The sequence below is a fragment of the Lissotriton helveticus genome, chromosome 9 (assembly GCF_964261635.1).
Source record: "Lissotriton helveticus chromosome 9, aLisHel1.1, whole genome shotgun sequence".
NCBI lineage: Eukaryota > Metazoa > Chordata > Amphibia > Caudata > Salamandridae > Lissotriton > Lissotriton helveticus.
This window is the reverse complement of record NC_136070.1, coordinates 1,230,158,401-1,230,177,448: the sequence shown is the minus strand read 5'-3', so window position 1 is coordinate 1,230,177,448 and position 19,048 is coordinate 1,230,158,401.

The window sequence follows — 19,048 nt, the reverse complement described above, 5'->3', positions numbered from 1 at the left end:
CATCCTGCTTCCAGCACTGAGTCTTTCCTGACCAGGGAGCACAAAGTATTGGACATATGTTTAACCCTGGGCGTAGGTTGCGTAGTACACTTCGCACTATGCCAGATGCCTAATGCACTGTGCAAAATGCTGTTCGCACTGATTGCACAGTGCCGGATGCTTGTCCGCCCTGTGTAATCAGCGAATGCTGCATCTTGCACAGTGCAAGCGGTCGTTTTCTGCCGATCTAGTAGATTTCTACTCGAGCTGCAGCTTTCTCAACGCGGACTAGTAGTTTCTCAGCGCGAGCGGTCGCGAGCATACGCGACCACTCGCAATGAGAAACCTGACTCCCCGCGTTGAGAATCTCGCCAGAAGGTTTATTTTCCAGGCTCGCGATCGGCAACTTAATGTTTCTGATCGCGAACGAGGAAAAAGTCTCGCCGGGATGCCATTTTGCTCGCTTGCGGTCGCCAACTTGACGTTGTGGACCGCGAGCAAGCAAAAATTTACCACTACGCCTGTTTGCACTGTGCTACGTGCAATTCGCGTAGTGCGAAGTGCGCAAACTTTGCAAACTACGTGAGCGTAGCGTAGTACTTCGTCCAGGGTTACACATGTTGCTAAGTAATTGTTGCATGCAGATTGACACCCCTACTCTGTGTCTCCGGCAACACGTTATATGCCCAGAGTCACACTGATGTAAGGGCTGCTCTTGACAGCATTTGAGGAGAGAGAACAGAGTATCAGAGGAAGAGTGAGTAGTCAGACAAAATATCGAAATTAAAATATCGATATACAATAATATCGATGTTTTAATATCGATGGTATAGAATATCGATGTGCCATAATATCGACAGACAGAATATAGAGATTAAGGTATGTATGTTAGTAATATCGAAATTTTGTTGTTTAGTGTTATGTATTTTATTTTGTTGTTTATATGTTTGCTAAATATGTTTAGAAATGTATGTTTGAAAATTAGTAATTTTGTTAACATTTTGCGTTTTAGTATTAGAGCGGGTTGTGGGTTTATAGGGGAATAGGTTGGGAAGTAATTTAATAATAATTAATTAATTAATATATGTTTGTAAATATTTTTAATTAATAATTAATTGGTAATTAATTAATATTAATTAGTTAATTAATTAATATATGTTTGTAAATATTTTTAAATAATATTTAATTGGTAATTAATTAATATTAATTAGTTAATTAATTAATATAAATTTGTACATATTTTTATTTAATAATTAATCGGTAATTAATTAATATTAATTAGTTAATTAATTAATATAATTTTGTACATATTTTTAATTAATAATTAATTGGTAATTAATTATTATTAATTAGTTAATTACATTAATTAGATTAATATTTTAATATATATTTTTTTATTGTTAATTAATTATTTGGGAAAAATTAATATTAATTAGTAAATTAAATTAATTATAGCTAATGTGCTAATATATTTACTTTATTGTTATTGTTAATTAATAATTAATTGGTAATTAAATAATGTTAATTAATTTTGGGTAAAGGAGTATTTTTAGGGTTCAGGGTCAGTTTTCAGTTCTTGGGTAAAGGGGTATTTTTGGGGTTCAGGGTCAGTTTTCAGTTCTTGGGTAAAGGGGTATTTTTAGGGTTCAGGGTCAGTTTTCAGTTTTTGGGTAAAGGGGTATTTTTAGGGTTCAGGGTCAGTTTTCAGTTCTTGGGTAAAGGGGTATTTTTGGGGTTCAGGGTCAGTTTTCAGTTTTTGGGTAAAGGGGTATTTTTAGGGTGCAGGGTCAGTTTTCAGTTTTTGGGTAAAGGGGTATTTTTAGGGTTCAGGGTCAGTTTTCAGTTTTTGGGTAAAGGGGTATTTTTAGGGTTCAGGGTCAGTTTTTAGTTTTGGGGTAAAGGGGTATTTTTAGGGTTCAGGGTCAGTTTTCAGTTCTTGGGTAAAGGGGTATTTTTAGGGTTCAGGGTCAGTTTTCAGTTCTTGGGTAAAGGGGTATTTTTGGGGTTCAGGGTCAGTTTTCAGTTCTTGGGTAAAGGGGTATTTTTAGGGTTCAGGGTCAGTTTTCAGTTTTTGGGTAAAGGGGTATTTTTAGGGTTCAGGGTCAGTTTTCAGTTTTTGGGTAAAGGGGTATTTTTAGGGTTCAGGGTCAGTTTTCAGTTCTTGGGTAAAGGGGTATTTTTAGGGTTCAGGGTCAGTTTTCAGTTTTTGGGTAAAGGGGTATTTTTAGGGTTCAGGGTCAGTTTTGGGTTTTTGGGGTACAGGGGTATTTTTAGGGTTCAGGGTCAGTTTTGGGTTTTCGGGGTACAGGCGTAAAGGGTAAAAATAAAATAAATTTAAATTTAATTTAAATCAATTAAATGAAATTAAAAAAAATAAAATTACATTAAAGTATTTAATTTTTAATTTATTTTAAATGTATATGTATTACTTTTAATTTTTTAATTATGTTTTAATGTTTTTATTAATATTTGTTAAATTATATGTATTTTAACATTATTTTTACATTATTATTAATACATTTAAAAAAACGATATTTTTAATTTCGATATTTTTGTACTACGATATTATTTTTTCGATATTTTTGTACTTACCTTTATGAAGATAGGATCCCGATATTATTGTCCTCGATATTTTTGTTGCGATATTTTTGTATTGCGATATTTTTGTGGTCGATATTATGTCATACATTCGAAGAGTGAGGGGAGAAAAGGAGAAGGATGGAGGTGGGTATAAGGATATTACAGACACAAGCAAGGGACAGATAAAAGTGTAGTGATGAGTGAGTGAGGTGAGAGAGAGAAACAAGAGACAGGCATGAGACATATAGGATGATGAGGATGGTGGAAGAACAGAGGAGAGAGCGAGATACGTTTGGAAACGAGAGTGATGTGACAAATGGACATATTTGAGAACGAGAGTGGGAGACAGCTGTGAGAGGGAGAGGGAGGATACGTTTGTGTTTGTGTGTGTGTGAGAGAGAGAGAGAGATAGAGAGAGACCAATGAAAAAGAGTCGATTCGTAAAAGGGGGTGGTGATGGACAGAGTATCTGAATTAAGCTGAACACTCCTACCCATGTCAAAAGATCAGGGCTTGATCCATCACCGTTTTTTAGCTCACTGCACCATCCCAGCTCAGAACCTGGCTACATGCAAATTAGTCTGACCCTGGCCCAGTGCATCATGGGAACAGGGCAGACCAAACTACCAAGCCGATTTTTTACTGGAAAGGAAACAAGCTTCCGGGGACCGGTTTCTGGCATTGCAGCCGTCGTCGGCCCGTCTTCCTTGAATCCTAATGGTGCAGTGAGCAAGGGACTCATGTCTGAGCATACCCTGCCACACCTGTGGTGGCCAAAACGATTCATAAAAGGGGGTGGTGATGGACAGAGTATCTGAATTAAGCAGAACACTCCTACCCATGTCAAAAGATTAGGGCTTGATCCATCACCGTTTTTTAGCTCACTGCACCATCCCAGCTCAGAACCTGGCTACATGCAAATTAGTCTGACCCTGGCCCGGTGCATCTTGGGAACAGGGCAGACCAAACTACCAAGCCAATTCTTTACTGGAAAGGAAACAAGCTTCCGGGGACCGGTTTCTGGCATTACAGCCGTCGTCGGCCCGGCTTGCTTGAATCCTAATGGTGCAGTGAGCAAGGGACTCATGTCTGAGCATACCCTGCCACACCTGTGGTGGCCAAAACGATTCATAATGAAAAAGAGTCAGCACAGGCATAGATGTTAGAGACAGCTATGAGAGGTGAAGGGGAGACTGACGAGAAAGAAACAGACAAAGTCACACACAATGGAAGTTAAGTGGGGGGATACAGAGAAGTAATAAAGAGACAAACATGTTAGAAAGCGACAGCTGAGAATGGAAGAAAGAGCCAGACTGGCGATCAATAGGTAATGAAGATTCAGAGGGAGACATCTTAGAAGAGACATGTTTGTGCGAAAGATACGGAGATTGAAAGGTGAAAGACAGCTGGGAGAGGAAAGGATAGGCAGATAAAAAAACTGATACAAAGACAGCTTATAAAGAGATGAAAAAGATATTTGAGAGAAATACAGCTGAGTGAGAGGAGGGTAAATGAGAAAGAGGTGACGAAGGGGGCGGCAGGTGAAAAGGGACAGGTGATAGAGAGGGGGAAACAGGTGTGAGAGGTGATAATGATGATACCGATGAGTAGGAACAAGCTGAGAACATGTGGGGGGACAGGAGAGACAGATGAAAAGAGAGACGCCGATTGGAGACAGGAAAAGGGTGAGTGATAAACAGGTTAGAAAGTGAGCTGAGCGGAAGGACATCTGAGAGATAACTAAGTGATTAAGAGATACAGACAGGTGAGAATGAAATGGTTGAGAGTGGTCAAACGGTGAGAGAGAGGGGATTTAGAGACAGGTGAGGACAACACAGCTGAGAGGGAGAGGCTCCATGCCATGGAAAGACTTTTGTGGCACCTGGGAGAGGTAAGTCTTGTTTGAGTCAATTATCTCCATTGTTTACTGTGGCAAAGTTATATAAAGTCTCTTAATATACAGGGGTGCTCTGTCCGGAACAGCTCTGTGGGCCAAGTGTGCGTTCTTAAATTCGATTTACTGTTGCACCAGGGGCCAGTGAAAAAAATGAGCAAGGGCATTACAAGAGCAATTCTTTTAACCTGGATATGTGTTTTATAGAGTCTGTACATCTGCCCCATTCCTATCTTCATATAAAGGACATTGGCATTCTCTAGACAAAACAATAACCCTAAGTTCAGCCCTATTTCCCAAGTCCAGGAATGGAAGGACATTTCTTATCAGTCTGAACTAGAATGCACAGCTTTTCACAGCCACCGAAAATGATGAATGCATAGAAAGCCGATTGTCAATATATACATGGGTTCTAAACTGCACAACTGATCTGTGGTCAAAAAGCTGCTGGCCTACAGCACAGATATTGTAGTGGAATGCGTATTTGTATTTGTAAAATGTCTGTATTTGAGTACTTGGTGGCCAGTTAATCATTATATTCAATGGATGGACTTTGCTTCGACACACATCAAGCTATTTATTTGCCCTTCCTCCACATGAAGCATAGTTGGGTGATGGCTGCCTAAAGTTAAAAGTCTAGCACACACTTCCTAATACGTTTTTCTAATGATGTCCTGAGTGCATTAAATAGTGAATTGGCAATTGCGGAACTGTTAGAGCACAATCATGGAAGCTTATGCAAACACTGTAGTTCACTTTCACTGGATGGGGAGACACATGGCAATACCATGGCATTACCACATTATCGCCATTCCAAGGTGCATAATTCCGAAGGGTGCAAAATTACGTAGTCCCGATAAACCCCGTAACAGATAGTGTTGAATATACCCGCCTCAGTTCAGCATATAAACACTTTAATTATCTATAGCGATCTATTTATGTAAACTTCAACGGCCCTTATGGCAATTTTCCACTTTTCACATTAGGGAAAAGACCAACCCCATATCAGCCATTTTGGTCCACTTAACATCTGTATTTGGCATCTTTTTTTATATATATATTTAGGATGGAAAGATAAAAATTGTAAAAAATGAAGGACAGACAACATGATGACCGATGGCTAAAGTAGAGTTATGACAAATGTTTTCGTTTTTCTTGTATGCATCTTTTTAACCTTGTTGAATTGAAAGTTTGATCATGTTTATGGTTTTAATTGATTAATAAACTATATTATTACTATTGGTGTTGAAATTGACCATGGATGCTTGTACCTTCCAGGGTTGCTGAGGTCATGTAATGAGATCCTTAGAAGAGAGATCAGGAGAGGGAAAAGATGAAGGAAGAATAAACACAGCTGGAGTGTGATAGTGTATAATGACTTATAATAATAGCAATCAAAATGCCCAAGTGAAATATGACCACTGAAACCCTCTGAGTCATCATTGATCTGAGACATGCGGTGGGTGTAGGGACCAGAAAGATCCCTAAGAGCAGTTTCAAATCTGGTGTTGACAGCACTTTGATGATTTGGGAGTCATCCAGCACAAGTCACTCTTGGATCTATGTGGTATTTAATCAGTCATGCAGAAGAAGCAGTGTAACCTAAGGTATATTTCTGCTGCCAAGGGGCACGGGTATTCCCATTGTCGTACCTTGGGAGACAACGCTATGGTGTGAACTCTGAATCTGTACCTTCTGTTTCACCTGCCAAGTAGATTCAGTCTGACTCTAGATGAGGTGGATCTGTTTCATCAGAGGTATGGCTTGATTCTTTGAGGCCTCTTGAAGGCAGAAGGCGGGGATAAACAGTGGTATGGAGATTGAGAGGGCCCTCCCTTATGGAGGCCTTTAGGCGGGCATCCTAAATGTTCATTATGCCACTGACAGAGATTAGGACTTTCATGTTTCATTGTGCCCAGTTGATAGTTCTGCCTGTTCTTGTGCCTTCCCCTTCATTTCCTGGGGAGGTCTAGTGCAATTCTTTGTACGTGTGTAGGGCCCGCTTATGCATTTTGATCTCTTATGTCTGCTTCCACAACTCTGATCATCTTTTTATCTCTATTGTGGTAGCAGGAGATGGCCGCAAAGCATATTCGTTAACTAAATCCATTGCATTTGATCCACTGTTGCCCTGACATGTTCTTGGGCTGGTATGTCTCTACCTGAGGGGATTCAGGATTGGTCCACTCAAAGCTTGCATGTCTCTTGGGCTGAGGAGGAGAGGGTCCCTCTAGCTCAAATTTGCTAGCCGGCTAAATGGGCTCCTTCTCATACTTTTGCTCACCAGCATGATTTGCAGGATTAGTGGATAACTTTTGGTGTGGGAGCACTCTGTTTTTTCTGTGTGGCTCTGAAAGTTAGTATGTGGCTTTTGGCATCCCTCTTCAGTAATGACTGGGATGGGGCCAAGCTATGTAGGGGAAATGCCCTGATTGCTTACCGGTAATCCCAATGACTAATTGTCCTGCTCATCCTTGTCCCGGTCATTACATTACAGCCACCGTCCCCTGACTCTCCACTCTTTGGCTAGTCTTGGATATATATCAGAGGGGATTCTGGGAATACTAGTGGGATACAATGCTAGGAGAGTGAGTGGGGTTTGAGAGACCTGCAGCAGGTCTTCAGGTCTAGTCTGGCAGGGCCAATCCAGCCTTTCATCCTTCCCTGGTTATTAAATTCAGAAACATTATTCTGAGCGATAGTGTATGCCTCAGAGCTTGGTGGTGGCACAAATGTGGCACGAAGTGATGCACATAAGAGAACTGCACAGGTAGGCCCTCTATAGCAATGCACCAATACCAGGTGCACCAGAAGTGTGAGTTTTGGTGTTTTACACGGGGTTATAGACTACAAGAAGCAGGCAACATCTCTCTGTGGAATACTGTCAGAAAAAGTGGAAACTGGCACGAAATCACTGTCAATCCTATGATCCCTTTTATTCCCTTGCCACCAGAATTACTGCACCCACACCTATGAAATAACAGGGATTATTCTGGACCAATCGTAATGAAGGTATTAGTGTTGGTGGAACAAACAGGGCTGGCTGACGGCCACTTTAATTACAACTCCAAGTAAACAGCTGGGCTTTGTACTCCTAAAGCGCCTTGTGCATCAGAAAAGTGTGCTCAGCGCCTCACAGAACCAGAAAATAAGTCATTAAACGCACGTCGGACCGCATGCAAATCAAGCCAGAACTTTTCATCTTCGACTTAACCCCAAACAGCCGACACCACTCGACTGATTCCGTCGCATCTCCTGGCACCCGCGACAAAGGGATGTAAAAATGCGCATTCCGCCGGCGAGGCTTCCGTAAAGCAGCTCGCCTCCGCCGGGGCCTTCGGGGACGCAGCTTCCCAGCAAGTAATAAAAGCGGCTTGTCCGGGCAATTGCTCGGAATTGGCATCCGGCGCGCGGGTCCCCGTGTTTTCGAGACATTTCTCCCCTCTGAATCCTGCTCCGTTCGGCACGGCGGAGGGATTTCAAGGCATTAGGTGGCTTCGTTTTCCGCCGCCGCCTTTAGTTCGAGTGTTCAGGTTTTGTTACACAAAGCGGGATTACTTTCCTGCAGGGTAGGAGTGTCGCCAGCCTCCAGTGACCGGATGAGCGGGCTGAAGACAGTATCTCTCCCAGAGCCAATGAGGGCTAATATTGTGTTTTCATGGTACTCCAGCACAAGCCATTGGCTTGTCTGGAAACAGTGCTGGGGTGAAGAGAGGACAGAGCCAGCTCACAGGAGGAAGGACACAGTTCTGGGGCGACAGGGGAGTCAATTAGGGCTAGCCGGGAGGCCTACCCCAGGCTTACATTTTGGTACTCCTCAGTGATAAATTTGAGCCGGTGGTTTCCGGTGCTCGGCCCCAGAACGAAATGATCAACACTGGCGTTTTGCATGAGCTCCAGTTAAGGACGCATTTATTTATGGTGGGAAGGGGGAGATTAAGTGATCCCCACAGAATGTTCAGCCAACACCAAGACTTGAGTCTGGTTCTCTAGTTCAGAAGTCAGCAGCTCTGGCCATTACGCCATATCCTCTCCTCACTTTCATGGGGTCAGCTAGTTGTTTTTTAGGTGACGATAACAGGAGAAATGGGCTGGTGCAGGCTGCCTCCTGACAAGAGCCTCTGCACTTTTTTTTTTCAAATTAACTACTGGTACCCCTGTATTTCCTCTTGCTGCCTCTGGTCTCGCCATTCAAGAAGGATGTGACAGGAATAGAAACAGGACTGTTGGAGCCTTCTTTACTTTCCATGGTTAGCACTCCAGCTTTTCATCCGCAAAATGGAGGCTCTTGAGGACTATCAGTGGGATAAGGGTGCATTACTGTGATGTCAACGGGGGTGGTGGTGAGGGGGGTAAAAGGTGCATGATGTTCTCCTATGCATGGCATTTTGGTGAACCTACATCCATTGAAGTCACAACATTGGTGCCGCACAAATATATATGATTTACTCCCAGAACTATGTTTTTTTTTACTATTTTAGCCCTGTCTTGTACACGTCACCATCACCATTTCCTCACTAAAATCTGATCACAAGGGGACCAAATGGGGGTGGCATGGCTATCACCTCTAGTAATAATCACTAACCAGGTAAAAAGATCCTGTCCCAAATGTGTCACTTGAAAGTGTGGCATAACGTGCAGAATTGGTGTTTAACGCCCTGAATAGTGCAATACTTGCATTTCTTTTAAACGCCCTGAATAGTGCAATACTTGCATTTCTTTCAAATTGTCCCCTGATACATTTTGACATTAGAAAAGTGGGCGTAAAAAACGATGCATTTTTATATACCTATTATCTCCAGTCTGTTTACTGGGTGCACTGAAACATTGCAGGGTTCAACTCATTTCTAAAGAAATCTGAACACAGACGCTGACAGCTTGTCCAACTGCGGACCAAGCCCTGGCCTTTACTGCGTGGCAAACAGGTGGCGGCCCATCATTATTATGGTTGGCGGGGCTGTGCCCCCCTTCATTTCCAAAGTCTGATGAGTGCCTGTCAGGCTGAGCAAAGGTCAGGCAGACAGACAGTCACCGTGTAAGGTCAGGCATTCAGGTGCTTTACATGCGCTAATGCTCAGACGCCTGGCAGCCTGAGCCAAGCTTTGCCTAAGTGAAAGGTTCACAGCCCTGAGGCCACTGACCTCATCAGCTCAGCAAAGCTGTCTGAGGTTCTCCCCCTCATGACAAGAGGTAGCGTCATCAATAGAGTCAGCCCTGGACCGTTTAGGGTTTAAGCCCTAAAGGGCACAGGGCTAACTATCAATGACACTTTATCACAGAGTGGGGTGTGATCAGCAAGTCTCACTGACTCCGCCCCACTCTGTGAGGAGTTAGGCAACGCCCTTCTCTAACCCTGGGTGGTGAACTCCGCTCCGCTTGCGGAGTTTGCGGAGTTTCCCGCACTGCGCGTTATGCGGAGGTCCAAAAAACTCCGCTTTGCGCAGCGGAGCAGAGTTTTTTCCTCGCTTGCATTCACCAACGTCAAGTTGGCGAGCGCGAGTGAGGAAAATCCACCTCCTGGTGAGATTTTTCCTCGTTCGCGATCACCAACATCAAGTTGGCAAGCGCGTGCTTGGAAAATAAACCTCCTGGCGAGATTTCCCAACCCGGGGGGGGGTCAGATTTCTCATTGTGAGTGGTCGCGTATGCCTGTGACCGCTCACGTTGAGAACCTTTCCATTCGCGTTGAGAAAGCTGCCGCTCGAAAAATCTACTCGAGCTGCAGAAAAGGTAAGCTTGCGCTGTGCATGGTGCTGTTCGCAATGATTGCACAGTGCGGACAAGCATCCGGCACTGTGCAATCACCGCAAACTGCATTTTGCAACAGTACTCCGCCGCTCGCAGAGCTCTGCGTAGTGTAGCGGAGTTTTTTTGCACTTCATGTAGCTTTGCGTAGTGCAACTCAGCGAACTCCACACATGGTTACCCTTCTCTCATTGGCTGACCCATGACAAGGTCAGCCAATCAGAGGAGGTGGTGGGATCTTGTCTTTTGTACTTCCCGCCCATAGTCTCCAGCGCTTTCTAGAGCCTTAGTGCTTCCCCTTCCCACTAGCTGCTGGTCCTGCACCCTCACCGCTGTGCCCCGGTAAATGCTTTTTGAATGTTTGGGTGTGTGCATGTATGTATGAATCTATGTATATTTGCAAACATGTGGATGAGTGTGTGCAAGTTTGTGCATGTATGTGTTGTGAATGGTGGCAGGGGTGGCCTTAGGCATGTGCAAGCTGTGCACCTGAACAGGGCCCCCAAACTCCAGGGGCCACCACGCCAATATATATCCTTAATATAATAATCCTCTGAGGGTGGATACATATTTGCGTGGCGGCCCCTGGCAGGGATTTGGCGGCCTCCGGCTCTGTTCCACTTCCAAACACCCTGACCCCCACCCTCTTCACTGGCCTCCGTGCTCCGCCCAGACTCCCTATCCTGGGGTCCCCTACCTATACTCCCTGCCCAGGGCCGCCATGAGCCTAGAGCCGCCCCTGATGGTGGGTGTGAGTATGTGCGTGTGTGAGTATGTGCGTGTGTGAGTAGATGGGTGTCAGTGAGTGTACTTGTGTGTTAGTGGGTGTGAGCATGCGTGTGCACTTTGAATGAACAGGTGGAAGGTGGAAGAAGTGTGTGTGTGTGCTCACCCCACTTTTTGCCAAAAATGACTTATTGCCACTGATGGCAATAGCTCAATAGGATATGTCACTGCTGTGGCCATTATGGTGCACCCAATATGCCATCCTATCACAGATATACTTTAAGTTGGGATACAACCTAAACAGCTAATAAGGCTGGATGCAGGGTAACTGACCTGCCTCAACAGCCAGGACTTCAGAGATCACTCTCTGAATGCAAGATGTATCTCACTCTCGGAGCCCGACTCATTGAGGTCTATTAGAATCTTGGAACAGAACATTTGCACCCTGAAACAATACTGGCAACAAAAGACACAGAACCTGTCCCATAGCAAATCTTGGTATGGCAGATCCTGTAGAGAATCCAAAAGGGCTCTTCTATCAGCAATTAAATCCAAGTCCCCTTCGGACATAAAAACAGCAAGGAATAACTATAAGATAGTACAAAGGGTATCCAAAAAAGCCTGGGAGGAAGAAAAATGGGCTGACATGTTGCTGGCTGCTATAACAAGAGATAACATAGGTTTCTGGAGGCTGGTAGCCAACGGAAATCATATAGGGAGAGGGGCCAAGGACATCTACCTGGATGAGCAGACATGGACTAATCATTTTGCTAGCCTTTATAAAAAATATGATGATGCTCATATGGAATTGGATGTCCCATGCTGTGCTCAACCCACAGATGGCCTGGGTTTTACATTGGGAGAAACTGAGCTGGCAATTAACCAAATAAAGTCCGGCAAAGCACCAGGCCTGGATAAAATCCCAGGGGATTTATATAAGCACGATTTAATAGTATGGGTACCATACATTAACCTTCTGTTCAATAAGTTATCCTTTAGTCTAGATTTCTCGGAAAGCTGGAGGGGCGCGGAAATCGTTTTAATTTTTAAAAAAGGGGATAGGAATGATCCCTCAAATTATCGGCCAATCAGCCTGATGGATATCCTCCAGAAAATTTACTCACGTCACATTCTATCTCGCGTTAGTGATTGGATGGAGGGTAATGCAATTTTGACTAAATTCCAAGCTGGTTTCCGATGTAAAGTAAGTACAATTGACCAGATATTTAGATTATGCTGCCTTTATTGGAAATATGTTTTAACTAAAAAGGGTCATTTATATGTTGCCTTTGTAGATTTGAGGGCAGCATTTGATTTAGTGCCACGCAATCTCCTTTGGAAAACGCTGAGCGAAGTGGGGATCCCAACTAGTTTATTAATTCAGATCAAGGAGTTACACGAAGGGAATTTTGCAAAAATTCGATGGGGCCCAAATGGGGAATTAACCCAAAAAATCCCTATTGAGCGTGGTGTTCGCCAAGGCAGTGTACTGGCACCCACGCTCTTTTCCCTTTTCGTGACTGACATCCCGTCACACCTAGAGGGATGTAAAAACGATTCTCCAAAATTAAATGGAGAAAGGTAACATCTCTATTATTCGCTGATGACACTATCTTGATTTCCCAAACTAAGAAAGGACTCCAGGCACTACTGAATTCTTTTAGTGAATACTGTAGCAAGAAAGGACTGGAGATAAATGGGAAAAAGACCAAATGTATGACCCTAAATCCAATAAAAACGGAAAAAGGCTGTCTATCTTTGGAAGGAGTAAGACTAGAATCGGTCTCCCAATTTTCATATCTAGGGGTTACATTAGATTCCAAATTCACATGGAAAGCACAAATGGAAAAAAGTAAAGTGGCATTTGCTCAGAATGCAAAGCCAATTCTTAGGGAGCAAAATCTGAGTACTAGTAAAGCCGTGTCTCCGGCGATTGAACTTTTCAAATTTAAGGTACAACCAGCAGTGTTATATGGCACAGAAATATGGGGACCAGGGTCCAAGGACACCTTCAGTGTCCTAGACAACAAATTTATGAGAAGCCTAGTAAGGGTCCCAAGAGGCACCCCTTTGGTGCCTCTCCAATTAGATCTAGATTTCAAAAGAACCGACCACCTTACTATAATCCGGCCGCTGATGCTATGGGTTAGACTATGGCGGGTCCCAGAATTACATGATTATAGGGACGGGCTAAAAGAAATCATGGAGCTAGATAACTCAAAAACTATTCCATGGTTAAAGCACGTAAAAAACTGGTTCAGTAAAATAGGCCTAAATCACTTCTGGGAGAATCCTGAGCATTTACCGCCCAATGCGAAATTAATTTTAAAAAGGGCTTTCTGGAGTTGTATCACAAATATGACAACATGTGCCTTAAATGCCGGGACCTTAGTAACAGTGGGCCCGATTCACAGAACTAACTTAAGACAAAATCCTAAACTTACTACTTTTGGTATTCACAGAAGTTAGGATTTTGTCTTAAGTTTGTCTTAAAACAGACTTAAGACAGACTTAAGTTAGGATTTTTTCTTAAGTTTGTCTTAAGTCTGTCTTAAGTTTGTCTTAAGACAAACTTAAGACAAAATCCTAACTTCTGTGAATACCAAAAGGAGTAAGTTTAGGATTTTGTCTTAAGTTAGTTCTGTGAATCGGGCCCTAACTTTCTTAGTTTTAAGAATGAACCACTATTTGAGATCTTTATGGATGAGATTGAGCCCCCTCCTGCCAAAACTTATTTCTAAAATTAAGATATGGGAACCTTTTATTGAAAACAACTTTGGCACGTTGGGCAAAGAAGCCTAAAGATACATCCCTAGTGACTGATGAGATTTGCTCCATGTGTGAATCCCGTCAGATTGAAAATGAGTTGCACATTCTCTTCTTTTGTCCTGCCTATGTATTGGCTAGGAAAAGATGGATAAAACCAATATGCTTATTGTTAGGAGTGAGATCATGTACACAGGCTCTGAGAATTCTTATAACTAACACAAATCAGACAATAATATTCAGTGTTAGTAGATTCTTATACTCAATTTTTTTCCTAAGGAAAAAAAGGGCCAATGTCTGTAAATAAAGCCCATTTATAAAAATAGGATTAACATAGCAATCAGTTGGGTTCTTTTTCTAAATATCTCATTGATGTTTGAGCTGTGACTTACTTTTAGTATGAATATTCTTTTTTTGAACGTCTTTTATGTCAAAAGTGTTTTTTACTGTATGTATGTGTAGTGACTCTTTTATGGCAACTATGCCGAAATAAAGATTTGAATTGAATACTGGCAAAGGGCAGAGAGGGACAAGCAAAGAAATGTGGATCAAATGTGAAGGAAGATGCTTCAACATTTTTGAACAAGCATTGGCACAGGCATAAGGTCTTGCTTATGTGAGAGTTACTGGTTTTGACAATGTCTTTCAAACATGTTGTACAGCAGCATGGCTAAAAGTTAGGGGAAAAAAGCTCTATAATGCAGCCAGCGCTGGAAGATTATAGAGCATTTTTTGGCATTTTTGGTTTTGTTATTCACCACTAGGAATGGAGACAGGGTGGGGGAGGGGGCCAAAATGGAGCATGAGGAGTGGGAGGACGCGTAGGGAGAAGAAAAAATAAACACTATGACGCGGCCAGCGGTGCCCGCGTCATAGAGTTTTTTTTCCTTAAGGTGGGTAGGGTGGCAACACGGACAATGAGCGGGAGGGTGGTAGGGAACAAACAAAGATTGAAAAATGGGGGGAGCAACAAATATGGACAATGGGAGAGAGGGGGCGCAGCAGACGGACAGGGTAGGAATACAAGAGGGAGCGGGTGCAAAAGACACACTCTGTAGAGAGTTTCAACATAAAGAAGGGCACAACATGGATGATGAAAGGAGGGAGGGCCGATGGGGAGAAGGGAAAAAATCACTATGATGTGGTAAGCTGTGTCCACGTCATATCTCTTTTTTCATATGGTGGGGTGTGCGGGGTAACACAAATAAGTGGAGGGATGGTTGGAAGAACAAGATATAAGGACCACAGAAGGGAGTAAGCAAACACAGACAGTGGGAGGGAGCAGATGGACAGGGGAGAAGACCAGGAATAAGTCAGCTGCAAAAGACACACCATTTAGAGTGCTTCCACAGCAAGAATAAAGTAGCACCCAACATTTTAAGATTCACACTAATCAAATTTTGGGATATGGAACGTACTCAGGTCTTCTACCAGATAAGTGAGTAAAAAAGGCAGCATAACCTACATAAATATCCATTCGCCTACACACCTAGACTGTGATTCAAAGTGGAACAGAAAGGATGTGGAATAGAAGGGATGTGGTATTTTAATGTGTGATTTACATACCTACTATTATGAGGTTTTTTTCAGGAAAATGAGGAATTACATGTTGGTCCTTGATGCTTTCTGAACTAAATTCCCTTTAAATGGAATTAACTGAACGTTTTCAACGAGAACATTTGGGCAGGTGTAACCAGCTGAAATTTAACTCATCAGGGGAACATTGCAGAAGTGTGTGAATTACCATAACTCTCGGAATTCTCAGAAGAACCACATGGAATCAGTGTCCGGCAGATATGTGTAGATGTCTTGGTTTGAAGATCATTGCGACTACACCTGGTGACCATTGTTGACTGAACTCCTGATGCCTCATGTTCTTGTGAGGTTCCTAAGACCTGGCATTCTGTGTCTTTTTAATGTCAATCACTTTAAACATGCACATCAGGGTGGCAGGGCCTTTCGTGGTCTTGTTTCCAAGTTGTGGGCACTGGCGTAACGAAAATTGAGGGGGCTCCCTGCAAGGTATGAAGAGGGGCCCCCTCTGGGCTCAATTAGGAGCTCTCCAGACAGAGTGCAGTGCCAAGGGGACCCCCTGGAGCTTCGCCCCCCCCCGCACCGCGTGGGCTGCGGGGGCCTGTGTTACGCCCCTGGTTGTGGGTTAGTCTTCCTCTTGGGGTTCACCTTGCCTCGGAGCATCAAAAGTTACAGGAAATGTTGATAACTTTGTCCTTTTTCGAAGTGTACTCTCCTCTTCTCCCAGTAGTTTCCCCCTGAACCTGGTGCCTAAGGGTGATTCTATAAATAAATACTTAAACCACTCAAGAAAATGAACATTTTGCAGGAGACACTTATAAAACAAGTCCTTATTATGGTGTATTAGAGATGCGGAACAAGTGCATTAGATTTTAGAGCAAATGTATATGTGTAAAGCCAGTAACTATGGAATAAAAGTAGGGGTGGGCGTAGTTCGCGAAGTAGCGCTATGCGTAGCTATGCAAAGTGCACTTCGCACTACGCGAGCTACGCAAAGCACTACGCGAACTGCGTAGTAGCATGTTCGCGCTGTGCAAGATGTCGTTTTCAATGATTACACAGTGCGGATAAGCATCCGGCACTGTGCAATCTTTGAAATCGGCATCTTGCACAGAGCGAGCTGTACTTTTCTGCTGCTCAGGTAGATTTTTACTCGAGCTGCAGCTTTCTCAACGCGGACTGGTAGTTTTTCATCGCGAGCGGTCTCGAGCATGCGCAACCACTAGCAATGAGAAACCTGACTTCCCCGCGTTTAGAATCTCACCGGGAGGTTTATTTTCCATGCTCGAGATCGAAAATTTGATGTTGCTGATCGCGAACAAGGAAAAAGTCTCGCGAGGATGTCATTTTGCTTGCTTGGGGTCGCCAACTTGACGTTGAGGACCGCGAGCAAGCAAAAAATGACCGCTGCACTACGCTAAGCTACGCTACGCATGGTTGCACTGTGCTACGTGCAGTTCGCATAGTGCGAAGTTGCACAAGCTTTGCAAACTACGCGAGCGTCGTGTAGTGCTTTGCCCAGGGTTAAATTAAAGACCCTACAATCTACAACCTTCTGCTACCTAAGGCTTTCTCACCAAAACCTCTTTCTCGGCGATGAATTTACATGTCTATTCCTGGAAATTGCCGCAGTGACATCTGAAGGGTTTTGGGGGCACTGTGCCAAACGTACTGTTTTAGGGACAGCTTTGGATTTATGATCCAATTTCAGCTCTTTCATGCCCTCTTTGTCCAAATCACTGACAGTGCCAGGCACACTTGTCCAAATTCTAAATGTGTTTACATCTAATGCATCTAATATTCAGGGATAGTAAAGGTGTATTTTCAATATTGTAACAGAGAAGCAGACCCCTAAGGTTACTGCAAATAATCTCTGTGACACCCCCCCATTTCTGATATGTGAGGTCCTGTTTTGATCTAAAAGAAACCTTTTTATTGATGTTGCATGAAGCATAAACAAATACTTTCTCTGCAAAATGTCTGTAATAGACTCACACATCAACCTTATTAAAAATAAATTAAAGAGAAACTGTACTTGAAACAATCTGTTTAAAATTATTCACGGTCATCAGGGCAAGACTCTGCAGAACAGAGCAGGCTCTATCATGGGGCCCCCTGAAAGGCTGGGGCCCTGGGTCAGAGCCCACATTGCCAATCCTTAAAGTGCCTCTGAATTCCTAAACCCCGCACTTGTTGTGTGGTTATTGGAAATATGAGTTGTGTGGTTTTTGTCGCACTTTGTAATCACTGGGTGAAATACAGTGTGTGTCTTCCACAAAATTTCGACTGGTCAAACCTGCTAATATTTAACAGGGGAAAATCCAAGCAGATCATGGGACATGCAGATTGTGGTGTGGAACACATCAAAAGCTACATGTTATGCCACATTTTTGAGAGCTCTTCTCAGAATGAACAATAATTATCACACCAGATAAATTCCGAACACCACGGTGTGGGATTATATTGAATACGATAAGTTTCACAACCAATACCCGGCACTCGTAATCGAACCAATGGGAATGTGAGTGTTCAGCCGCTATTCACTGCATCAAATGCATCTCTTCTCCCTTCGGGCACTTTAAACCCTTTGTAGAAAACATATTCAGATTCATTAAACGCTCTGGATGATCTTGGTCCCAAAGCAGCAAAATGAAATTATTCTGGATCGTCGCATCATTCATAAAATTGTGAATTTCCTTCAAGTGCCTCTTGGAATGTTCCCAGTTTAAAAACCTCTGCAGAGACCTGCAGAGGTGCATGTTTATAACTGAATTACTTTATCCTCAGCACCGTTTGTCTTCAGTAAAACTTGTTACAGATGATGTCTGACTGAGTTAAATGTCCTTTAGGGTTTTGCTCTAAAAGGAGAAATCCTCCAAACATCTCACAGGGCATGAAGTGCCTAGAAGACACTGTGCCACTAGTAGTGCTTTGTTTGAGCCAGTGGTGGCAGGTGGGGCCCACCAGCACTCTTTAATGGGGTCAGGCACCTATGTTTCCTCATCAGACTTTGACCCAGATCAACAGATAAAAAACACAAAAGAGGGAAACAGGAGGAAGAGAAAGATGAAAATATCGAGAAAGCAGGAGCCTGCAAGAGTGGGATAAAAGGTCAGGGACCCTCTGGTGCTGGACAGGGCCGGACTGGCTACCAGGCAGTTGTGTGTGCTGCCGAGCAGGGGGATGCTTTCGTTGATGGGGACCTGTGTGTGCAAAACGAAATTCGTTTTGCTTATTTTTTTTCAAAGCGCACGGTGGTCCCCATCAACGAAATACGCCCATAGCACGGAGAAATCATCCCCCTGCTCGGCAGCACACACAACTGCCCGGTAGCCAGTCCGGCCCTGGTGCTGGACTAAAATGATTGAGGTGGTAATGGGCACCCCTGCCACTCGCTAGCACAGGACGAGTGTCTTTGAGCAAACTTTCAGCCCAGCACTTGTTCTTTTATAAATTAAGCACTGGTTTACAGGACCCTCAGCCTGCAAATGAGAAGGGGAATAAAGAAAGGTGTGATCTAGACTGGTTTTAGAGATCTGATACCTCTGTTCTCCAAAATAGAAGATAAGGGAGGCACTGTTGTAGTATGACCTAGAACACTTCAGGGAAATGTGCAGTCTCTATGCACCATCTCCTGATCTCATTTGGATAAATAAGCTTGAGTATCATGCCCCTGTGAACATGTCTAGGTGGGTGAAAAATTCCACTCCACCGGCAGAGTTAGTGGAGATTTGGCCACTCTGCATTATGCATGTAACGTGGAGTTTCAGCCAAATTTGCCAGCCACCATGTGGTAGAGTTTTTTCTCACGCGCAGCTCTACAGC